Genomic DNA, 6891 nt, shown 5'->3' with positions numbered 1-6891 from the left:
ATTAAATGTTGAATGTCCTTTAAAATATGGACTCATATGAACATTAAATAAAACGGAAAACTGAGAGTTTAGTCCATGCAGTCTGGAGTCACAACAGCTTGGCCCTGTCCTCTTGTTCCAGTTTCCTTTATTGGCTCCTACACAAAGCGGCAAGGTTCCACCAAGGACAGACCAGCACTTCCCTGCAAGAGAGACTTGGTTTCCTCTTCCCTGTCCAAACTGGTCAACACTTCTTTTTTAAGTATCAAGTCCTTTTCTTTTAGGGAAGTGAGTCATGCCTTTCTCCATAGGTTAGTAACAAATCCCACAGACTTCGGCTATCAGGATCTTATCAGATTTTCTCAGGAGTTGTGAGTGCAGCCAGACAAACCATTAAGCAAAAGCAATGGATAGCAGAGAGAAGGAAACAAAGCAAACACACCCTTCTGTCTCACGCTTCGTGGGACTTTGGTCTGTGGGGCGTAAATTTCCACCTGGGAAGCTGCTGTCAACTGGAGAGAAAGTCTGATAACCTTCCACCAACAGCAATACAAAACTCTGTCTCCACGCCACCACACCACTAATTTATTATATATCATATACATTATTTTATTATATATTATCCAGTATAAAAAGCCAATGACTTGATCCTATAATAAACACATGTGAGAGTGGGGAGGAAGAACAGGAAGCTAGCAATTTCAGGATCTGTGACAGCGGATTTTGCCACAGGCCTCTAATTTTAAATACTTGATATAAATAATTGATTGCTTCTGTCTGAAAAGTACTCATTGTCTCAGCAAGTCTTATTTTCCTTGCATGTGATTTTCATTGTAATCATGGAATACTTTACCATAGGCACGGACAGGCAGCCAGTGGCACACATTGAACTCAATAACTGGAGCTTCTCTGGGGGAGGGCATGACCCCCTGCTGTCCCCGCCCTGTGCCATGGCTTACCAAGAAGCTCTGGGTCTCCCAGACAAGCCCTGAGCTTCCAGGCAGCTGGTGGAAGGACTTTCGCCTCAGCTTCCAGAATCAGGCCCTGCCCCTAAACCAACCTTATATAGGTACAAGGCTCTCTGTAGAGCCAGCACTGGGCAGCAGGGGTGTCTCTATGATAGGTGGAGTGCCCCATGGAACCTGATATGCCTCTGGGAGCACTGGGGATCCCTATGACAATGTTGGGATTCACAGGTACTGCAGGGACCAGGTTTTCTCCCTCTCTCACTGACTTATGGACTAGAGACCAGTACTGAACAGGAAGCTGAGTATGTCCAGCTTTGCAAGTATCCAACTTCACTGGCCTAAAGACAGAATCAACCTGTCCACACAAATAGTAAGGGATTCCATGAAGTCTGACTTCAGTATGCTTCCAGAGACAAAGGGGGAGATGTTGTACATGACACCTTTCTTCTTTGATTTAAAAATAAAAGGATGAATAGACATTTCATTTTCATTTCTCAAACCTGTCCACTCTGGCAAATAAGACTATATCTTGTGAGAACAAATCATTTAATCAAGTCTACCAAAAGTCTGAGTGGATCTTTTGACATGGCTATTTAGGAATTCAGATACAGATTTTTGTTTAGAGATAAGGGAAATATTTTGGTGACAATAGTAACTGACAATCCTATTGGCACAGACACTTCTAAATTAGACCAGATATTTTAGGATGGCATGATGGTTAGAGTTTTAATAAGGAGAAACCAAGGCCCCAGGGGACTGACAGGACCACTCAGGGTGGCTTAGCTCCCTGGTGAGGGAGTTAAACTAGACCCTGTCTATAATTCTTCTCTCTTTACACCACACTGCCCCCTTCTGAAAGGCTTTAAGACTCCCCCCCCCCAATTGCTTTGTTAAAGAAATCAAGTGGGAGAGAAGATTCAGTTCAGAACCTGTTCTTCACATCACCTTTTCTTCAGATGCAGGTTTTGGCAGATCCAAGGCAGGACCCTATGATATAAACCAGGTCGGGCGAGGACACCATGATACCTGGCTCACTCTCTGGGGTCTGCAGGCAGAGCCGCCCAGATCTATCAAAGCTCCTGGCCCTGGCCTGGTGAGAAAGGAGAGGATATCGCTTCCCACCCCCATCCCAGTTGCCACAGTCCTGGGCACAAGGTCGGGCTGAGCTCCCTGCAGGACAGCATTCCCGTCCCCACCTGCATGTCTTCCTCCCGGGAGCACGGCCTTCCTGACAGGCACGCCCTGACCCCGAGCCCTCAGCCAAACCCCACGTTGTCGTCTGGCACCCCGGAAGCCTCATGTCAACTCAGGGTAAATGGCAGCCCAAGAGGCATGCAGCAAGCCAGCTTCATGTGGACGCATCACTGTGGACGGGCAGGGGTCTTGCTCTGGCTAGCAAAGGTGGTGGGAAGCGGTCGCACTCTTTTGGCCAAGTTCCTCTGTGGAATGCCTGAGGAATGTCATTTTAAGTCTTTGAAAGAAAAAAGTTGCAGAAGGTATTTGGTCTGGATACATATTTCAGCCAACAACATACTGCGCCACATAAACTCTCTGAGGATTCTAAGCATCAGAACAGTTTTGGGTCATTTCTTTACTGGCAGGATCTTTTCTTAAAATGAGTCAACAAAGGATATCCAACTTGTATTTGATTTTCTCTTAACAAAACTCAGCAAAGGGACTGAAGGTGAGCTGTCATGCAGTACTGTATTTAGGTCTTAGGAAGTAGGACCATCTGAGAGGCAAGACTAGTTAGCAGACATCTGAATGTCTGGAATGCTGAAGAATAAAGACAATTTTAGAAAGCCAAAAGTTTCTGAGAAGCTTGGGAATTAAAAAGAAATGAGCCCGAGGTAATTCAAAGATGTGTAACATGTGCTCCTTGTCCTCAAGTAGGCCACCATCCTGTTAGAGAGAGGGTCATGGGGGACAGCCACAGGCCACGGGAAGACAGACCAGCTCTGCAGTCCAAGCGGGCCTGGCCTGAGAGAGCAGACATGATCCAAAAGCTTCACAGGGAAGATAGGATGATAACAGGTTACAATAGGGTAAATCATTAGGTACAGTGCAGGTAAAGATGACAGGGACTGAAGAGTGACAGCTCCTGGAGGCAGCAGTGGAGAACCGTTGAGGAAAGAGTTGTGTGGGGACAGCTAAAGCTGCATGCGTGTGCATGCATGTGCATGTGTGCGTGCATGTAATGGCCTGTGGTCAGATGTGAGATTTCAGATGAGGCAAACTCAATTAGGTACAATTTTGGAGAAAACAGGATTCCAATTTATATAAATAATAAAACTCTAATGACAACAAAAGCTAAAGTTTTTCTCTTCCAAATGTGCATGCAAAATTTCCTGTAATTTACGTGGTGACATGTTTTGAAAATAGATTTATAAGTTTAATTTTCTATAACTCATCAAGAGTAAGATTTCACATGCAACCTCACTTAAGGTAAATGGATTTCTCTAAACTAAACTAGGCATCTCACACTCAGTGGCTCATGAGCATTTTATTAATACTGTGGACTATATCAGGAAAGGAAAGGAAAAATCTGTTTCAGCAGGTCTGAGCACTATGAGAAGACACCTCGACAGGACATAAAAAAACGAAAATGAGAGCAAAACCCTTTGCTAGAAATCTGTTTCTAACACTTGCATCAAATCAGGAAGACTTCTCTGTTAACTCTTAGTAACTGAGTAATTAGGTGGAAGAAATAAGCTGATTAGATTTCTTTCCTGACAAAATTTATATTTACGGAAAGTAGGATAATTTTCTTAAGAAGCAGGAAAAGCAGTTGTGTGGTTTGATAGGCTCCTTCTTTTGGCTGAGTTGACTAAGTCTCCAAAGCATGACTCAAGGGGCCGGCCCGGTGGCGCACTGGATAGTGCGCCGCTTGGGAAGCACGGCAGGCACTCCCGCCCGAGGGTTCAGATCCCACATACAGACCGGTTCCCTCTCACTGGCTGAGCGAGGCGCGGGAGCAACACCGAGGGTTGCAATCCCGTTGCCGGTCCCCGGTCCGGTACGGGGGCAACACTGAGGGTTGCGATCCGTTGCCGGACACGGAAAAAAAAAAAAAAAGACAAAAGACAAAGCATGACTCAAAATGTTTGTCTCTCATCTGCTAAGACACTTACTGTTTATCACTCTCTGTATGTACCACGCTGCAGAAGAGGTAAGAGGGGACCACATGATTTATTATCCAAAATGGGACTATTTTCCAGATGGTCAGAAAAAAAAAGCTAAATTGGAAAGAACACGGGACAACAGTGTTGTGGGGTCTGTCCTAGGCAAACAGAATGTGTGGTCTCCCCACCAAGACGGGAATCTGAGCTGACACCTGCAGATGAGAGGGGACTCTCTGAGCTGATACCTGCCAAGTGCAGAATAAGGACTAACCTGGCTAAGGAGGAAATCTAAAGTCCAGGCTTAGGAAATAATAATATACTCATATGGAGGCATGTATTTTACGTAAATCAGCCCACCGGGCCCTATAACAACTCTATGAGGTAGGTAATAACATGATTCCCATTTCACAGCTAAGGAAACTGAGGCACAGGGAGTTGGTGGCTTGAGAATCAGACAGACTGGCTCGGGAGCAGAGGTTCTTGAACACGGCTGTGCATCAGAACTCCCTGGGAGCATTTAAAGATGGGAACACCCAGGCTGCACCCCAATCCAAGTGCATCAGAAACTCTATGGTGGGGCCAGGCATTGGTTGTTTCCTTTTTTCAAAATTATGATGGCAAAATACACATAACAAAATTTATAATTTTAACCACAGTGCCCAGGCTGGAAGTGGACCGTTTTTTATTCTAGGGATAGTGCCTCAGAGCCTCACCATCAACATGTCTTCCGGCTCCAAGCCCCATGATCTCCCATGCCTGGGTTCCACGTGCAAGACGCACAGCCGTACTTATGCAGGAACTGCAACTCCACCCATCTTACTCTTGGCGAAGCATGTCAGAAATGAATGGCAGTGTTTTTCCAGGGGAAACCATGAACAGCTTCCACCTGTTTCATGTAAACCATTCACAAATGTTGGTACTTTACAATTAATTAACAAATTACCAATGACCTCACCTTTGACCCCTCCTGGGGCTCTTCTGCCACCTCAATTAGGAACTACTGCAAAGTGCATGCAGCTGCTCTAGCGCAGGTCCTAGGACTGCAGGGAGGAGCCACTGCACACGTGCATCTCAAGGCCCCCCACGGAGCTCACCTTCAAAGCACCAAGCAGTTTCCTTCATGTTCTCCTGGTAATCCTGTCATTGAGCCCCAGCCCTGTCCTGTTCCCTGGCCTGACCTTTAGGGCTCAGATTCTGCTGTTCTTCCGATACGCACCCTTCATTCTCGCATTAAGACAGTATCACTTGTTGAAAATAAAGAGGGGAGCAAGGAAGGAGACTGCAGTGGATCTGCACATGCCAGAGCATGGGAGGGGGGAATGGTCCACAGTCCTGGGGAAGCAGGAGCGCTAGAAAGGCGGCCCTGGTAGAGACATAGGTGTTCTCACCAGAAGGCGGGGAATACAGACGTGGCATTCCATCGGATCTTTCCAGTGGAACACTACTAGCTTTTAAGCAACAGTATAGGTGCTTTTCCATGGCTCCCTCAGCACAAGTTGGGGTGCCCCTGGGCTGCCCACTGCAGCCCTGTTTCCTTCAAGTCTCCAGCACAGCTGCTTCCAAGGCCTTGGCCCACAGACTGTCAATGCACCTGAGGCTCTGTCCTGGCCAACACAAATGCCCTCTGGCTTTCCAAGACTCACTCTGAATTTCCTCAGCCCCCCGGGAATTCTGCCAACTGGAATGCTAATCCCTCTGTAACCATGGCTCTCAGTCTTTTGGCCCCACCTGTCCGAGATCCATGCCCCCAACACACCCTCCAAGAGCCAGGCCAGGCTGTGCACTGGGAGATTCGAAGGGGGCGTTCAAATCCACCCTGTGGAGAGTCATTGCTCCAATCAGTCTCCACTGAGCAATGTCCCCGATCCCCCCCCATTCATTTACTCTGTGAGTAAATAAGTATTCACATACACACATATATGATAACTCACTTCTGCCACAAAAAATCTCTCTCTTATGCCTGTAAATGGTCAAGTACATAATTCCAATTTCGATACAGAAACCTCAGCCTCCTATGTCTGGATTATTTTTCCAAGTCCCTGAGACAGACCTCACTTCCCTGCATCAAGGTTTGCCATAAACATCAAGTCTGGGGATAGTTTATCTTCCTCCAGATGGCTCCTCGTATAGGTCACATCATTCTGCCACATGGCCTTTTTCTCCATTTTTTGTGAGACAATGTTAAATGCAAGTGTCTGTCACTTCTTGTGAATAGAGTCTCCTAATGACTGTCCAAGAGGCTGAAGACACCTGTGTCTGACCACGAAGGATCATTTCTCACAGAAGAGCAGGAGCGGGCAGGTGCATGGGTGCTTCACTGCCCGTAGATTTGCCAGGCTCCAGACTTCCTCCCAGATGACGCTTCCATCAAGGACTACGTGCTTCTGAACCTATCATCATACCAGAAGTGAAATACCTTTCCCACTGTGGCTCTGAGTCTACCTCTCACTTTCTGAGCAATTCTTAAACTGGCTAGTACACCAGCTGAACTGAGCAAAGAAACCAATCTTTCTCATGTTTTGAGACTGGTGGACTGGCTACTGCATGGATTTGAGCCATCACAATATTTATTATTTCACTATTTTCCCCAGAATGTCTAGGATACGGATACAAAAATGATCACTTACTTTAGAACTTCTTACGTTTGCCAGCTGAAGATAGATCTACCATACGACCCAGATATCCCACTGCTGGGAATATATCCAAAGGAATGGAAATCATCAAGTCGAAGGTATACCTGTACCCCAATGTTCATCGCAGCACTCTTCACAATAGCCAAGAGCTGGAATCAGCCCAAATGTCCATCATCGGATGAGTGGATA

The 6891-nt window shown here is 46.4% G+C and overlaps 1 protein-coding gene across 1 annotated transcript in view; it reads right to left on the bottom strand.

The window, feature by feature from the left end:
* The window catches only part of COBL (cordon-bleu WH2 repeat protein), a 252917-nt gene that overhangs the window by 170283 nt on the left and 75743 nt on the right, over nt 1–6891 (bottom strand). The gene's annotated exons all lie outside the window — the stretch shown is intronic.

Source organism: Galeopterus variegatus, unplaced genomic scaffold (genome assembly GCF_000696425.1).
Source record: "Galeopterus variegatus unplaced genomic scaffold, G_variegatus-3.0.2 Scaffold44, whole genome shotgun sequence".
NCBI classification, from domain to species: Eukaryota; Metazoa; Chordata; class Mammalia; order Dermoptera; family Cynocephalidae; genus Galeopterus; species Galeopterus variegatus.
This window is presented reverse-complemented; position numbering and strand designations above follow the sequence as displayed.